Source organism: Polistes fuscatus, unplaced genomic scaffold (assembly GCF_010416935.1).
Source record: "Polistes fuscatus isolate 324 unplaced genomic scaffold, CU_Pfus_HIC Scaffold5, whole genome shotgun sequence".
NCBI classification, from domain to species: domain Eukaryota; kingdom Metazoa; phylum Arthropoda; class Insecta; order Hymenoptera; family Vespidae; genus Polistes; species Polistes fuscatus.
Window position 1 is genome coordinate 8054223 of NW_025113129.1, and position 19397 is coordinate 8073619.

Here is a 19397-nt window from a genome sequence, read left to right on the forward strand (position 1 = left end):
CACAATGAGCTGGCTGGAGGAAACAGGGGTGAGTAAGGGAAGGTGAGAATAGAGGGGATGAGAAGCTAGAAGTAGAGAGGAAGAGAGAGAAAGAGAATGAGGAACAGCAGAGGAGGACGAACGGACTCGGTCAGGATTTGCAACAAGCGGAACGACCGGAACCTCGAGTGTTCGCATGAAAATGTACGAGGGGGTGGCTTTATTACAATCTGGTCATAAGCCGCTCCGTGTGCGAACGAAAACGACGCCGATAATGGCCAACGTTAGAAAGGAGAGAAGAACTTGACTGCGAACAACCGAACGGGATTAAAGAGCTCCAAATGTTCCATTGGTAAAAAAACGTCGATTCGTTCTTTCAACCCTTCACCGATTGGACTTCACTCTTTAGAAAACCATACTTCAATTTCGGTAGTTTGCATTTCTATGGTTGATGGAGTGATTCGTAAAAAGGTGATCGTATAATTTTCGAAAGTTTCAATAAGGACATTTGCGAGATCACTTGGAATATAAACCAAGGTGAATTCTTTTTTTTCTCTCTCTTTTATTATTTACAATAAATATGATAATAATATATGTTTTCTTTTTTCAGTAAACAAAAATATTCTTAATCAACTAGTGGATCATAGACATTTGTTGTAGATTAAACGATATTGGAATTGTTATTTTTTGTCTCTTTTATTTTTTGTTAATTAAAGAGTTTGCGTTGCGTCTCATTGCGTTTCGTAAAGATAAACGCGATGCGGGGATGTGAAGAGAAAAATAAAAAAAAACGGAAGGAAGAATATAAGAGTGTAAAGTATCCTCTCGAGAATTTAGGGTTTCTAATATGAAGGGATCTACGGGAATATATGAATTCCAATGACGAGGAGCGATATTGCTTGGGTTTTCTTTATTGTAGCTAATAAAGAGAGCTCGGATGGAAGGGGCTGGCGCATAACGCTTGAGGTCAACATTTTTACTTTAATAGAGGTCAACAGCTTTCTTTCCTACAATTAAAATGTCCAAAGCTCTCTAATAACGTTCCTGCTATTCTCTTTTAAACATTACATTCTAGGCAATATTAAATATTGATGAAATGCCATAGAGAATATTTTAAGAGTAAATATAATAGAACATTCATTTTTAATCGTCGATTTCTCATACATTCATATCGTAAATGTTCGATACTTAATTTTGTAAAAATAAATCGAAAAAGAATTAAGCTTCGATAAAACCTCAACGATCCGAGGAAGAAAACAATGATAATATGTTCGAATTGTCTACGGGACGGAAGAATATTCTACAGGATGATGAAAACAAGATATTCTCTTTTCTTCGATATTCGATAATTCGTACAAGTTCTTTTTTTCTACCTCTCTCTCTCTCTCTCTCCCTCTCTTTATCTCTTTTCTCTTTCGATGAACTCGGTTCAGTCGATGAAGATGAATCTGCATCGATGAGGTTTTTTATGAAGGAAAATAGAAGAAAGACAGAGAAGAGAGAATAAAAACAGAAAAATAGACAAAGAGTAAAAAGGAAAAGGAGGAAAAGATAAAGAAAGAAATAGGAAAAAATATTTCGTCGAAAGCACATAGGTCTATATAACGCAGCTAGAAAGAATGCGCTTGCCGATATTGGTTTTTTTCACGAATTCTCTTGGTCTCGTTCCTTTTTCATTCGCATTTCGACGAGGACTAAACGGACAGGTCCGTTCGTTCAATGTATATTGTTCTTGCCTCTGCTTATGTTTAGTCTGCCGCTTTTCTCTACATTCGATTCTTGAATATATACGAATGAATGCGTATCATCGGGAAGATGGTTCATTGTGCTTGATTTTCAATCATCAAGCAACAGCAAATACGAAGAAAACGAAGAGACTTATTTTTGTCATTTTCTATTTTTTTCCTATTTCTTTAGTGATTTTTTATTTTGTCGTCAGGGTTTCATTTACATGTACGTTTAATAAACTACCTTCTACGTTAGATTCTTCAAACGTGACCATGTTGATATATTACGTCGATACTTTGGCAAATCTTCTACTAATTTCTCTCTTTTTTTTTTCTTTCTTTTTCGTATATTCACATTTCACGAAGGGAGAAGCATTTTCATTTTCCGTCATTTTCCTATTTCTTCCATAATTTTTCGTTTTGTTGTTTGGTTGCATTTACATGCAATGTTTAATAAACTACCTTTCATGTTAGATTCTTCATACGTGAGCATGTGGATATATTACGTCGATACTTTAGCAAACCTCCTCTCCTAACTTCTCTATTTTTCTTTCTTTTTCTTTATATTCACATTTCCCTTTTTCTTTCCGAGAACGCAAGAAATGAAAATACGGCCGGTGAAAAGATTCCTCCTTCGCTACTATCGGCTAGTATTCCCGTTTCACCGAGTCTTATTTTTGGCTTTGTTCGAGATGACAGATACGACGGTATTGATGTTCCCGTTATTACGGGTTGGCAGGCAATATGCTGATTTATATCCGTTCTTGCCTTGCCTAAGAAAAAAAGATAAAAGAAGGTAAGTATAAGACGAGAAGGAAACGAGAAGAACCAAATAAAAGAAGAAAAAGAAAAAGAAGATAATTCGTTTTTTCTCCTAGCTTTTTCCTCATACGCCACATCTTCCTCCTTTTTTCCGATATCGATCGTAATTTTCTTTCCTTTTCTTTTCCCTTTTTTCCTTCCTTAAGAACAGCAAAATTACTTTGGCCACAAGAAAAGGGTGCGACTCATAACAAGATCGGAACGCTTTCTATGCATATTAAACGATGTAGTAGCCAATTAGCTTATCAGTCCTATGGCTTCCATTCTCTTCTTCCTCCTCTTCTTCCCGTTTAACATTCTCTTCTTCGTTTTGTCGAAGCAACGAACGTTTCCGACGTTTCTAAGTCATTGACATAAATCAAAGTACACTACTGCACGGTTAGTAGCTTCTAGTTAGTGCCAATCGTAAATATGTTTTAACTGTAAAAGTACGACACACCTAACGACACAACTCGTCGTATGAACTAATCCGCATTAGGATTTCTTTTTTGTCATCGCTAAATTCATTGATTCTCTCGATCGTCGTTAGATATTTCAACTTGTTACGTTTTTTACTCGTTGCATTTTTTTTGTTAATCGTTAAATTGACATAATATAATATTTTCCATGCTAATAATATTTTTTTTAGTCCCATAACAGTTATTACGTTCGTGCAAACCGATTAGTCTCCTTAATCTATTTAATGATCAATTAATAGACGTATAATCGATTTTGAGATATGTAAATTTATGATAATAGTCAAATCGTTATTTATGAAAGCCACTATGTTGTGAGATAGAAAAATCAAAATGTTATGAATGGACCGTGAATGATTTTGAATAACAGATGATTATTCTTGCTAATACGGAAACAATCATTGGATGAAAATGATTTATACATATTATATATCTATCTATCTAACGAAATATACGAAAAACTCGAGAAAAAGGATTTTCTAAGAAAATATATACTGTTTGTATTTTGTGTGTGTGTGTGTGTGTGTGTAAATGCTAGCAAATGGATTAAATAATTTTCTCTATTTTTCATTTCTTTTCGCAGAGATGTCAGACGTGGTTGATTACGGAGATAAAAGTTGCCTTACAACGACGGATATATAAGATTGTATGTGTACACATAAAAAATTTTAGAAATTGACTCTCATAAATAAACAAAGAAAATACTTTTCTTTTTTTACGAATTTTATTTACCTCACTTCTGATTATTCCGATTTTATTTTATGAACAAATAATTTCCATATTTTACGATTGAATTATAAAACGTTTATTAAGGCTACGTATTATGTTAGGCTAAACAAATTTTAAAGCCGAAAAATAAGGTCTACTTTAAGAAATATATATAATATATATACGTATACATACTGTGTGTATGTGTGTGTGCATAGATCCCATTTGCTTCCTTCTCGTCTGCTTTCGACTTGCAGTTAGTAGTGCACACCAGGACGCAAGGAAAAAAAATGATGGAGGTAGGGGAGTTTTCAGACGAAGAAGGAAAAGAGAGAAAGAGAAAGGAGAGCATCTTATTTCTCAGCTTTTTCCACGCTACCATTCATCTCCACCCGCCTATCCCTTCTCGTTTTTCCTAACTCTTGTAATCCGCTTTCTCATCTCGTTAATACTCTCGCCTGATTTTTCTTTCTCCATTTTGCCCTTTCTCCCTCTCTCCTCCATCCCTCTTTCCCTTCTCTCTTTCTCTCTTACTTCCACTCACTCGGTCACTTCTCTCGTTATTCTTGTCAGCTTCTTCGAATTTATAGGTATATTAATTCAATTTAACAAAAAAAAAACGAATTTGAATTCTAAAATGCATAAACATAGTTCGATGATCTTTTTAAATATTTATAAATTTAAATTGGTTAAATGAAATATTAGAATTTATATTAAAAACTTAAAATATAGTATTGAGTAATGTCTTAATAAAGTATCGGATATTGCTCAAAACTCTCGATACAAATGTCACTGTAAAAATAGATTTCATGAAAAAAGAAAAAGAAAGAATGAACGAAGATATGCGATCTCGGATCGACGAGCAAAGGAAAGCGGCGAATATATGAGAAAGTTACTTGTTGAAATCTCTTTGTACTATAAGATGAAGAATGTATTATACGATGGAGAAGTTTTTAAAAATTGACTGAAAACTTGTCACGTGTAAAAACGTTTGAAGTCTTTCTCATATTTTATTTACAAAAAAAGAAAAAAAAAAGTAAAAAAAGCATCCCTATCACAATACATTTCCGCGTATCTCGTAATACGTAACATTTCTAAATAAAATTGAAAAGAGAAATTAATGGAAAATGAAAAAGTTTGTAACAAACAATAAATAAACGCATTAACGCAAACATCGAAAAAATTAATAATAGACGACTTTTTTCGGTTTAAAAATCAATCCAATAGAATAAAATTCGTGAGATACGAACATGACAGGAAATCGTCCAACGATTACGATTAGATCTTACAATAGTAATTTAAAGCGCATTGTTTATATTAAAAAAAAAACAATAAAAATAAGAAAGAAGGAGGGAAAGTCCCATATTTGTACGCGGAGAGATCGTAATTACAGGAACGTAAGTGCAATAAAACGTTTGTAATTATACGTTTTAACATCGAAAGACACGGGCGACAAGCGCCATCGAAAAATGGCTGTTGTCGCTTGCTCACGCGCGTGCGTTTTTGTGCGCGTGTGCTTGTACATAAGAGGGCTTCCTTTTCAAGGGAACAACAATAAGAATGGAGAATACATCGAGTCGTTCTCCACTTTTGAACGTTCAACGATCTTACGTTCTATCGAATTGCTTGGTATATACGTTTTTATGCACGTATGTGTGTGTAGTATATATATATATGTATGAACGTATTTGCGCCCACGCGTTTATGTCGTGCAAAAGTCAACAATGAACCCTCATGGAAGCAACGAAAGAAAAGAGTTCAGCTTATGCAGAATCGAACGAATATATAATTCAGTATTTCACATCCACCCACGATGTTATCTTTAGACGCGCATTATGCGACGTCTAGTCAAGTTTTACGCCTATTTACGGCCGATAATGATAATATTGTTTTTTTTGTTTCGTTTTCGAACGGAAAATTCAATTTGTAAACTGTTCAAATAATTTCGCGACACGATCGAACACAAATTTTCTATCGTTAAACAAAAGTGATAATTGTAAAAATAAGAAATAATGGAATTAGAGAATATCGTTTCTTCCGATTAATTTGTAACTTTGTTTATTAGTTTACGAATATCGAGAAAAAAATGTAAAGAAAAAAAAATCGATAGAATTAAAGTTAATTAGTTAATAAAATTACCCCCCGTCCCCCCAAAAAAAGAAATTAAAAATTTACCGAAAGTTAATTCAAGGTTTAAATTTGAAAAGAAAATGAACTTGCTCCATTCCGCTCAGTGACTCGAGATGGGTGATGACGTTAACACGCGTGCTGAAACTTGCCGGTGAGAGATAGAGAAAGATAAAGATAAAGAGCCAGAGAGATAAAAGCGTACTCCAGATCGAAGCACACAGAGTTAGGGATACCGCACCCCACACGAAGGGACGACTATAGTGTGAGAAGGAAGCACAAGAATTTGCGAGCACGCGCGCATTCCAACTACTAATATATGCAAGTATATAGAACATATATGTATATGTAAAGAAGGGATCTTTTCGATCGTATGAGAAGAACCCGTATAAGAGAAGAAGAAGAAGAAGAAGAAGAAGAGAAAGAAAAAGGAAGAGACGTAGACGAAAAAGAGAAAAAGAAAGAGACGGAGAGAATGAAAAGAGGAAGAGGAAGGTTCACACACGCGTGTCAGGGTAGAGGGCGAGGGGGTCAACGACCCAGGGGAATGCCGAGGCATCGGCAGTCGCTTTAAACCGTTCTGGGACTCTGAGAATGAAAGAAAGAGAGAGAAAGAAAGAGAAAGAGAAGGAGAGAGAGATTATATGTGCACGGCTACGTGCATGCATATGTGTGTGTAAGAGATAGTGAGAAAGAGAGAGAAAGAGAGAGAGAGGAAAGAGAAAGAGAGAGAAAGGTAGAAAGTCAAAGAGACAGAGAGATGTAAAGCGAGAGAAAGAGAAGGGAAAATCAAAGAGACACACAGAGAAAGATAGAAGAACTGCACACATGAAAATATACGCGTGTGTGGTCTCATGCTATAGGTAAAGATGGTTTTGAGAGGGCAAATGAGGAGGGTAGAAACATCGAAGAGAAGATATGAAGCAGCTGTTGGTAGGTTGTGGTGATGGTGAAGTAAAGGGTGAAGGGTTCAGTAGGTGGGTGTGCAAAAGACGGCAATCTCGGCACCTATTGAACGTCGCCTAGAGGTGTTTAATGAGAAATGTTGAGCTTGCTACGCGCTTATACTTAACCTATATATGCACAATGACGACGACTATGACGATGATGACAACGACTATGACGATGACGACGACGACGACGACGACGACGACGACTATGTCTGCATTTGACTAGCGAAAAGCCGACGAAGACGAAGCAGCAAGTACGGTGAAAACGGATGTCAGAGAGAAGACTGCTAGTTCGTGGCTAGGCAGAAAAGGGCTCCCATTCGACCGTTTTCTCCTCCTTCTCTTCCTTATCCTACTCTCTTAGCTTTTGTGAACAATGGAAATTCGAATCTGGTGAGCTGGCTGAATCGTTACAATTTGCTCTTTTTCTTTCCCATCCTCAATTTCTATCGGAGAATCAGAGATCATGCGAAAAAAAAATCAAATAAAATTAATAGTATTTGTAACATCAGTTTATTTTATTTTTATCTCATTATATATTATTTAAAATATTTATTATTATTATATATATATACATTTTTATCGTATTATTATTCCTATGTGTAAATTTAGAAGAGTTGATTGAAAGAAATTGATTCCGAGATTTCAGAAATAGGATAATACTCGTTTACGAGTCTGGCGAGTACATAGAATAGAGATTGCAGTAGCTTTAGTATACAACGTGCAGCGACAGCCATCCTGAGTGGATTAACCAACAGGCTTCAGTGGACAGATACAGTCCAAGCATACCACGTGAAACCAAGATAACAATAACGAACGACGTTGATGAGAGGCAAAAGGAATAGTAACGAATATTGCAAAACCGAGAATAGGTGTTATAAGTTATATAGATGTATGTATATGAATTAACCGATAGAATACGTGTATACATCAATTCACCATTTTGTGACTCAACCTCGATCAAAGTCAATAATTTTACATTTTATACGACACTAGGAGAAATAGTAAACAAGCCGTAAAATCTTCGCGTATGCTCGTAAAAAAACACAAAATGTAGATGCGTAAATGGAAAGAGACAAAGAGAGAAAGAAAGAGAGAGATAGTTCGAATATTCTATAAGTTAACGATCCAAGAGTGGAATCCAATTTAAAAATCAGCTTGGTAGCAACGAGCATGTCTGCGCGTGGGCCAGGAAGTCGTGAATCGAGTATGTTGCATTAAATCTTGTCAACGTCGCGTTGAACCACTGTAGTAAAGAGCTTAGTGCGTCGTAAATGCATAATGCCATTAAAGGGATCACGTTGCTCGATGAGAACGAAGAGAGATAGAAAAAGAAAAGAAAAAAATAAAGACAAGGAAAAGGATGAGGAGAGAGAAGTGGGGGAGAAAGAAAAAGAATTCCGTAAATTGTTAGAAAGCAATGGTCAAATTGGAAGGGCTGAAGAAAAACGGTATGAATTCGACACTGAAAGGGAAAGAAAAGGGCGTGGGAGGACAGGCAGTACCGTCGTAATAAAACTGCCTACAAAGACCGGAATCGGTCGTTTCGTTCTACGTTATATATTCGATATGCAAGCGATTTGAAGAATAGGCAAGCTCGTAGAAAACTTTTCTGAATGGGCTTCGAAACATATTCTTCCACTTTGCTAGACACACATATTTACATATACATATATATGTGCCTGTGTCTATATATATATTTGAAATTTATGAATATCGATGTTGAAGCAGGTCGATAAACGATTTTATTGATATTAGAAGAAAGTCAACAATTGATAAATAAAATAAAGACGAAGTAATATTCATAATGAAAACTTGTGTAGAATTTAATATTGTTGTTATTTTTTGTTTAAAGGGAAGTAAATTAAAAGATTATACAGAATTATTTTGTTAAGAAATTATTCGACAGTAGGTGTCATTGTCTTAAAAGTCATTCGTTGGTACTTTGTTCGTCAATGCCTCGTTTAACGTCTAAAAAGTAAATCGAATGTACGAACGAGCGAAAAGGAAATCAGGATGAATCTGACACCGAGGAAACGGGAAAAGAATAAATGAAGAGGAAGAGAAGGAGATCGAGGGAAGAACACGCGCGTACTCAATAAAACTGCCTACAAAGGTTCTTCCTTCGAGTACTACTATCTACTGTGTGATCTCGGCTGTCTTTGATATTAACTTTTAGAAAATGAAAACCTCGAATTTCAAGCAAGAATCTTGGGAACATGATGTAGAAAAAAAAAACCTTTTTATGTGCTGAAAAAAAAAAGTCGAAAACGAATTATAATTCTTATCGTTATTACGATCCCCTTCGTTCCATTCGATCCCTCCAAGTCGATCTTTTGACATGAAATACGACTCGAATAATCGGGGTCGCAGCTTGCTGTAGACGTTCAAAGAAGGGAACTTAAATTATTATCATTGAGAGAAATGTATCACAATGTGTAGTTAAATAATACAATTTTTTTTCATTCCTCAAGTACTAGTAATAAGTATTTCTACTCAAACATCGATACTTGATACTCGGTTAATGGTGTAACATTCATACGTCATTGTAACGATGTCAGCATAGTGCAAAGGGTTAAAGCGTGTAAAAACATTTGGAATATAATCCAACCTCGAAAGATTTCTCAGTAGAAAAGAATACGCGTAGATGAATGCTGTAGAAAGACGTAGGGCCATTAAAGGGGCTGTAATAAATAAACGCAATAAATCTAATATCGCAATAATATATATATATATGATACTACAAATCATACAGAGTGAACAAACGAGCACCGGTTCGTTTATTGGGTCACGCTTTAACTGTGAATGTAAACGGCTCGAGCGAAATGTAATTTCTGTGATAATAATGAACGTAAGTTGTTACCCTATAAATCATCTATCTCGCGATAAACTAATTAGGCATGGAATACGCATGGAATAGTATCTTAGTTGGTGATAAGTAATAAATAATAATCAAAAATATTTCAATATAAATATTCCGAAAGGATCAGAAACGTAACTTCGTTTAATTAATTTCAACGATTATCTCGAAGTAGATGTAAGATCAATCTCGTAATACGTATATCACTAAGATTTAATCGTTATATCGATAACAGGGACGCTAATAACGTCTAGAATGTATTAGATATTCAGTCGTAAACGATAATTCAGGACGATAATTAAGATAAAAGATAAGACTAATTGCTCTTTACTCAGGAGAGGCTTTATTAACCTTTGGTAAATTAACCCCTCTAATCACAGTAAGTTGATCTCCGAGCGATCCACATACCACGTGACACATGAATACACATGGTAACTAGCTTGCGGTCAACTGCAATGTCCTACAAATTTTCCCATCCCTTTCTATTACCTTCGTACCCTTCGTACTTCCCTTCCCCTTTCTAAATCTTTCGACAAATTGCTGTCAATCGTTACGATTGCAAACAATCAGACATTAAATAATCCCTAGGAAACGTTAGATTTAAGGCTCCCTATCAACATTCTTAGTGTGTATTTATTATAAGTGTGTTGTGTGTATAAAGGGATTACCGTTAACACCGGCCTCTCCCTTTTTCGATGATGAGAAGGATAAAAATAGGAAGAAGAAGGATGGATTCAAACGAAATACCAGTAGCATAGTGAAGAGCTCGGTATCTAGCTATCCCCAAAATCAATATGGATGTCTCCACGTGCAGGATATCTTTTCGGCACTTTTCTTTCCCCGTTCGTTGTAGACCCTCTGCCTTGAAGTATCTCCATATAGGTTGGACAAAGAAAGAAGCTCTTGGAACTGACAAACTGCCCCATTAGTTGCAATCGAAGAAACGAAAGCACCTCTTTCTTCATCCTCGAACAAAGTGACAAATTTTCTTTCTTGTATCGTCATTTTTTTTTTCTTCCTTCTTTCCATCTTTTCCATTCGCTTCATCCTCCTCCCATCGCCTCTTTACTTTTCCCAATCTCTATCTCATACGTCATACCTGGCTACCTTTATATCTTTCTTGACGTGATCCAAAAATTCTGTGCATTAGTTCGAAAATATTTGATTTGTTAAATTAAAGTAAATATTTTGTACGATAGAATTAAAAATTATACGATCACGAGTTTTCGTTAATTTTTGTATAAATATTTTAAAGTAAAACACAAATAGTTAGAATTTGTCACAATGATCGAACAAGAATAAAAAGAAGAAAAAGGAGGCAATGTTATGCTAATATTATCGTGCCTTGAAGGAATGTGTTTATTGAATTTTTTCCCCTCGATCAAATTGCATTCCTCCGTGGTCGTGGACTATCGATTTGATTTTGCATTCCGTAAAAATGATTAGATTCCACTAGTGGCCAATTTCAAGCAAATCGATCATAAACAACTAAATGTACATAGAGAACTTACATGTTTCCGAACGTTCAAATTGACTACGCAAATTCTCTTACGATTGGGTCAATGCATTTAAAAACGTATTATTTTAATTGACCGATAAATAAATAATCTTTTTGAGTATATAAAATGTTACCTACCACCGATCCTTATTATCCAACGAATAGCATTTTTTACGATAAGGTACTTCGATTTATTTGATCGGACGAACTTGATTACATTGGAAGTGCAAATTTCGATCGAGATCCATCGAATCGAGAGATATCTTGCTTTTATGGCTCGTAAAAAACGAAAGTAATAAAATACATTCGTCAACGGTGCAGTCGGATACTGTTGCTAATATTTTTCTGAATGTGAAAGAAACAAAGAGAGAGGGAGGGAGAGAGAGAGAGAGAAAGGAAGAAAGATAAAAAGGTATGATCGGAAAATCCTTTCGTCTTTGAGAGTTAACGACGAGAACGATCGAAGGCGAGTAAGAGAGAACGGTGTTGGTATAAGAATGCTAAGCTTTCCTTTTCTATTATTCCAATCCTACCAACTGGTGCGTGTGAATAATTAGGGTGCACTCGGAACTGACGCGCGTCTCGTACCTCTTCGTTTTACAACGGAAAATTTTTATAGCAGGAAACGCGTATATTGTTTTGTAGAAAAGAGAAAGAGAGGAAAGACGAAGAAGAAGAAGAATAGACGAAGAGAGACAGTGGGGTTGAGGAGAAGGGAGAGGAAGTGGTAGAAAAATGGAAAGAGAAAGAGATGTGGATGGGCGGGGGTGAAAAAAAAGAAAACATAAAAAGGAGAAGAAAGGGAGAGGTGGAGAAACAAGAAGAGAGGAAGAGGAGGGGTGGTTAGAATGCGCTTTATTATCTTGTGCAAAACGTGATCACCCCTTTCTTCCCCACTCTCACCATAGGATAGAACAAAAGGAACAAAGGACGTAATCGAAATATTACCAACAGAGAAATAATATGGATGAGTGGCTCACAATATGTGGATCTTTTATGTTACTGAAATTAATAAAAAAAAAAAAATTAAAAATTAAAGTAAAGAGAAAAAAGGAAAATGAGATTCGACAAGGTCGCCATCATCGTTCTCTTATCGCAGTCATCCGCATCTCTTACATTTTATGCTGGCATTGAATTTAAAAAGACCCTTTAGTTTAATTCTTTTTTTCAACGTCCACGTGTTTGTTATCTATCCTTGCTTCGTTTTCAGTTTATGTAATTCGTCTAAATATTATAATAATAATAATTATAATGTATTTTTTGTAAATATACATTAAACAATAATTATCATGTAAATAATTATAACAATACGTCTCTACGTGAGAAACAAACAAAATGTGATCAGAAATAGTAAAACTAACGATGTTTCTACTGATAAAAAACAATACAAAAAATAAAAAAAAAATGATATATTATATTGGCGAACAGAAGTAGTGGGCAAACGATTTATGTGTTCCATCTCGTATTCGACAGGAAGGCTTCATAAATCGTGACACCTGGTTTCCGTTATAAATTTGAGGAAATGGACCACATCGTCGTTGTCCACTGTTGACCACACACATACAATGTAGGTGCAGCATACATTTTACATTTCTCTCTCTCTCTCTTTTTCTTTTTCTTTTCTTAATCGCTCGTCGACTTGCGTCGATCGTATAAAAGGTAGTATATGTTAGCAGGTAACCGGCTAATTCTACCAATCGGGTGGGGCATTAACGTTAAGGGACATAAAGAAACGGCCAGTTACATCGAACCTCGAAACTCGTTCTACCCGACTTGTTAACTTTCACGTCGCTATCGTAAAATCTCATTGGGACTAACGCGTCCGCGAATATAGCATCGCGCGAACATATCATTGATTCTTTTTGAGAAAGGGAGAAGAAGAAGAAGAAGAGAGGAGTAAACTCATCTGAATACTGGGTCTTCCACTTTTCCTTACAAACTTCCAAGTCTGTTCGCTAAACTAAAATGTAAATACCATTCACGTTTACGTATGTATTTGTGTATGCATGTATGTATGCATTATACGTGCCATCGTATACAAATTAACAAGAAGAGACGAAGAAAGTTTTTTAGCTTGTATCTGAATTTCGAATTTTTGTCGGAAATTAATTCGTTAATAATACTCTTGAAGATTTTTCTTCTGTCCCTCCCTTTTTTTATTCGATTAATAAATAAATCGTATCCTCGAGGAATTGGAAGCAATTTTTGATTAATCAGTAATAATGTCTCTTTTAAACGTCGAACATTTATTTTACTTCTTAGTTACCCTTACACCATTTTTTCTTTCTTTTTTTTTTGCAAATCTCGTTCTATCCTTCACAATGTAATTACTTCGATCCTTCACATACGTTAAATAAAAGATTAATGAGAAATGTTAAGAGTTTTTATCTCCAGCGTAAATTTAAGATTCATCCGAAGATCGAAATCAGCCGACTAAAATTCGATCGAGACTTGAATATTAAATAGTTCGGTATAGCAAGCATAAACTACAAAGTATGCGTTACATTAATTTGAAAAGAAACTATGGAGATATTCAATTTAGTTAGTAGTAGTTTTAGTAGTAGTGATCGTGCATGCGCATATACGTATATATATACACATTAAGAAAGTTGGGGAAGGAAACAAATACGAATACGAAACTCTGTCAATTACGTTTTTTATTCGGGTTAAAACTCGTTGACCTTGCCGAAGACTCGGCTCGCGTGTCCTCCGCTTATCCTACGCGTATCCTCTTTCGATTATCTTAAATGCTGTCTCGTCCTGCCGACGGCAAGAAAAATCAAAGACAATTCTCGATGTGTAACTCTCCTCGATGATTTTAGATATGCTACTACACTGTTGTTAATCAAAGTATGTAATAAATATACTAGTCTCTGAATATGTAACTAAAGAGTATGTAATTAAAAAATGACGTGGCTTTTAAAACAACTACGTCATTCAGAAACAAGGTCGATATCAATCTATTGCCTTATTGCCGTAATCATACCAATCATACCACAATATTGTCTTGAGTTTTCTTTTTATTTTATAAGTGTCATTGTTTCTATTTATAAAATTTATATTTTTCTTATTTTTTATGATAAACATACATAATACGATCTTTTCTTTTAAAGAACATGCTTATTTTGTTTTTATAAAAAAGATTAAACGTTATCGATCAAAATTATTTGGCCACCATGCAAAATGATAGAAAGTTGACCTGCATGAATCCAATTTGTTTTCATATTTGTATAATAAATTAATCATTTCTTTTCAAAAAAAATTCATAAATACATTCAATCTCATTCCATCATCCATAAAAAAAAATATCATGTATGCATCCACGTATTTTCGATAGACGGATTACGTATCTTTTTTTATCTGTTCTGAAAATATTTAAATTTTCGTAGGTGATAAAAAATTTTGGATCGACAATTTATGTCGGAATTATATCGACAATAATATCGAAGTTAAAGAAAGTTCATGTATTAAAATGTGTAAATCATTTTGCAACATATTCAGTTTCTTGTTCCTTTTTCACATGTAAATAAAGTCACATTTATCTGCTTTGAGATATAAAGACGTGTCAATGTCTTGACAAGTTATATTGCTATAAAATGATCGAGACGATATTAAAAAAAAAAAAATAAATGTATCTCTCATTTAATTTTCATGACACATTAGTTATGCAGCGAATATACAATGAATCCTATTTGTAACGACAAACGGTGATCGCGATATTACGAGTAACGTGAAGAAGAAGCCTGAAGGCAAATTTGATGGCAACTTCGATGGCGACGACGAGACGACTACCGTCTTAACAACAAGAAGAGAAGCCACTCCCTTTGCTTTCTTCGCCTCGTTTCTTTTCTCCATCTTGTTTTATTATAATTTCAGGTAACTTTGTCTCGACAGTGGTACGGTGGTACGGTATACATCGTAATACATTTACACGAATGAATTTTTTTCCCTTCCCTATCTTAATCTTGGAATCATAAATTACGATCAACGAAGTCCTCTATAATTCGAATTAATTCCTTAGGCATGTGTGCAAATAATTATAATACGCTTCGAAGGACATCAATTTTTACATTATATTACTTTTATCGAGAAAAGATTTATAGTATTATTTTATCGATGTTTCAAATCAAACATTGTTTCTTATAACAAATATTTTTAGTTATGCGTATAAATTTTCCACCATTGTTAACTAGACACCTAGTATCTTGATATTATACCTGACCATATATAATTTTTGTTATATACTATATTATATATATAAATAATTCAACAAAATAAAAATTTTATAATATAAAAATACAAGATTATAGAGATACGATAGAAATAATAATAAAGTTAAGAAATCTACCTGATATTGAAAATAGAAATGAAACAGCCTCGATAAGTGCTATCTTCTTCGTATTCATATTCGTATCCATATTACTGAAGAATCGAGCGCATGGATATAAATTTCTTTATGGGGGAAAAAGACAAAGACCGTTATAAGAGAAGAAGATGACGCTTTCGTGATAATAAAAAAGCAAGTCCGCTGCTGGTCGCGACTTCTCAATGTTTTTCTTCGGAAAGGTCAGAGAAAAAGAGAGAGCAAGAGGAAAGGAGAGAACCGGGTAATTGCGCGAAAGAAGAAATAAGGCGCAAAGAATGTGAATCGCTCGAGCGTCCTTACGCTTATGACTTTGCCCGTTTGTCTCGTCTTCGTATAATTCGAGTAAATTTTTCCTACTCTTCTTCTCATTTTCTCTCTCTCTTTCTCTATCTCTCTCCCGGTTTTTATTCTGTCTCCGTAGCCGTTCTTTCGCTTCGTATAATTTAATCCTCTGGTTTCATTCGTTTTATTCTTTCTAACGAGAAGGCAGCTCCAGTAAAATACAATAAACATTCGCCGATGCAATTTAATACTACTATCTTCTATATCGTACATTGCAAAGTATATGATGATATCAGGATAATAGTTTACATTGATATGATTCTCGTCTACAAATAACTATTGCAAACAAAAATAAAAAAGTAAGACAGTTATTAACAATTCAATAGAAAAACTCATTACAACAGATTACGAATTTGCGATAATAATATATTTGATTTTATGATTGAATAATCTTAATCGAAATTTCGAATATTATTTCACGGTCGAAAATTAAATATTAATTCGTCTAAGATCCAAAGTTATCGGACTGACAAGAAACGAGCTTAATCGAGAACGTAGAACGGACTAACAGCAAGAAATACGTAAGCTGTGTGTTACTTCCCGTTAATGAATTGTGTTTGGTCCCTTCTAGTGGGCAACGAAGGTTAACCGCAATCAACGATATTAGATGGTTCGGTGCCTAATCGCGGTCGCACGATCTATTCTTCAAACACACCTTCGTATATACTTCGTTTAGTTTCCAATACATTAGCTCGCTTAGATTAAGGAAGGTCATCTTGTATAAATACTCAAGAGAGACAGAAAGCAAGAGAGTAAGAGGAAGAGGGAAGAACATCTGGGATTAAATATGCCCTGCTATATTAAGCACGCTCTTGAGAATCTGACTCCCTTGAATATCGAGGGGTTGTTCTTAAGCATAGAAACTAATGAATAATTCTCCTTTATTAATGTACAAAGGGACCCATATAATTAGCTGGATGCTAATGCCATCGATGTAAGGAAACGTCAAGTCCTTTGTATTTCAAACGAGAAAATGAAACAATACTTTACGATCATCTTATAAATTGCTTTCTTCTTTCCTCTCTCTCTCTTTTATTCGATTTATACATTTTTACATTATATTATTATATAAAAACAAGAGACGTCAAATTCAGTCGGATACAATGTAAGAGTATATGTATATATATTATTGTAAGTTTTTTAGCATGTGATATTAAAAATTAATTCTTTTATCTTGATATTAATCAAAGAATAATAGATACGGTAGAAAATACGCATACCTATTTACTTTCGTATATGCTTTCTCGGATTATATTAACAAATGACACGCACACATACGCTGAAAATTTTTTCTAACAAAGTAATTAACATAAAAGTTTATTTCCCGACTACTTCATTCCAACGACCATTCCCATAAATGCAAACTACCATTGCTACTTCATTTACCGTCATTGTTCCTTCCCTTCGCATTTGATTTCTCGTAAGGTAGTAAATAGAAAATATTAGCTCTCTTGTGTGTACCTTGGAATTCTAAAACATTCAGCAGACCTCTTTTTCCCACGTCTTAATCACTTAAGCGTGATTTTCACTTTATTTACACCTTGTATACATACGACAAAGGCTCATCGTTGCCGTAGACGTTAGTCGAAGGTAGAAGGGGGTATATATTTCCTCTGCATTACCCTAAATGCGAATATCGGAGGGTCGGATTATACCGCGGGAACTCGACGCGTATAATTTTCTTCGTTGAATATGCAAGGAAAGATACAAACGGACTGAAAGAGAAAGAGAAAGAGAAAGAAAGATACCTGTACTACGTCCTAGAGACGAGCAGCAATTTTTCACGAGAGGTTAAATTCAGACAAGCCGTAAAACCATTATAATTTTGACTGTATTTTGCTTTCCTTTCTCTTAACCTTTAGAACGTGATTAAAATTAACATCTCGTAATATCATTTATTATAACTTTATTTTCTTTTTTTCATCACACGAGCTACCATTTTCGAATCAATTTTTTGGTGGGATTTAACGTTTGTAGAAATAAATAAAAAAAGAAAAAAAAAGAAAATAAAATAAGCTAACCCTTCTTAAACGTCGTCTACAAAATCATTTCGACGCAAGTAAGATCCTGAAGATTTTACAAAATCACGTGAGCGTAAAAATAGATCTCAGGATAAGATTCAAGAATCCTATTTCATCGTTCGAGATATCCTTCTCGTACGTACTTAGGTATATATTGAAATCGCTGAATAGAAGAACGTCAAGAATCTAGATCTAAAACGTGCCTTTGCATTATTCCTTACGGATGATAAAATGCGAAAGAAGAAATCTGGTTTGACATGTTGAACATCGTGCTTAAGGGTTTTGTAATGAAATTTTAGATTTCGTTTAATCCACAAGGAATATCGAATTTCTAGAATCACGAAGTCAATGGGGCAAATGTGATAGACAAGGTCGTTCAAAAATCAGACAATTTTGCAACAACGCGCTAACTTAAAACGAACGTTTCAAATATCTGCCAAAATGTAAATTATGCTAATTTTTAATTTATAGATTATTTTAATCTTTTTATTTTTATGTATATTATATGGTTAAAAATGTTTAACAATTATTGGAAAATTGTTTTTACATATTTTTTTTTCTTTAAATCTATTTTCTTAAAATTTACGTAAACGACAAATCTATTCTACCACGTATTCTAATGGAATATCATTGAGTTTCGAAATACTATGAGAGTATTTTTCTCTATCTTTTTTTTTATATGTTTCATTACATCTTCATAAAATTCAAGCTGAAAGTTCTGCTTTTTCCGGTTAGAAAAGGTAGCAGAGATACGTTCGCATAGAAGAGGAGAGTTACTACTCTACCTGCGGTATATTACGCTGAACATATACCTACACATAGACATGGACATGGATAAACTCGCTCGAATGGAGACGTAGTTGCCGAAAAGGGACGAGTTTCTCGTGTTCACAGTACGCGGCCGAATATTCAAATTCCGATGAAACTCCGACGTGGAAATTTTGCTGATCCCTTTAGGGCACCGTTAGAGTCATTACTTGGTTTACAGTAATAGCGCGGCTTACAATAATAAGCCCTATGTGCAAAGTTTATTCCCAGCCGCAAATCTGTTGTTTGATTCCTCCGGCACGAGCTTACACTGGGGCGTTTGTAACTTTCGGCTAATTAAGCAACGTAGCTTCGCGTTAATTACATCGACGAGAGTTACCCATACCACGATCCTCGAAACGAGTAAAACGCGGAACCGCTTAGAAAAAATTTTCATCCAAAAATGTTACGACGTTAGGATTATTTTATCGATTTGAATAATGTTATTTAATTAAATATAGAATAGATGAAGTTGTATTTGACAATTTGTTCTTATCATTTTTTTATACATTTGTCATTAATAAAAACTATTAATTAGTTTTGCTATTTTTTCTCTAAGATTTCAATGAAAAACGTGAATTTCGTTTTTCATTCAATTCGACACTTTTTTCGACAAAATTAAAATGCCGAATTGATTATTCCTACGGAGGGAAAAAAATCTGTTAAATCTGTGAAAGATTCCGATTCGGAGATAGTGATAGAAATTTTTCACGTTTCGACGTTATCTAAGCGCGT

General features: G+C 34.5%; 1 protein-coding gene across 2 annotated transcripts in view; it reads right to left on the reverse strand.

The window, feature by feature from the left end:
- Positions 1–19397, reverse strand: part of LOC122522409 (tensin-1-like) — a 190779-nt gene that overhangs the window by 154051 nt on the left and 17331 nt on the right. The window lies entirely within an intron of this gene.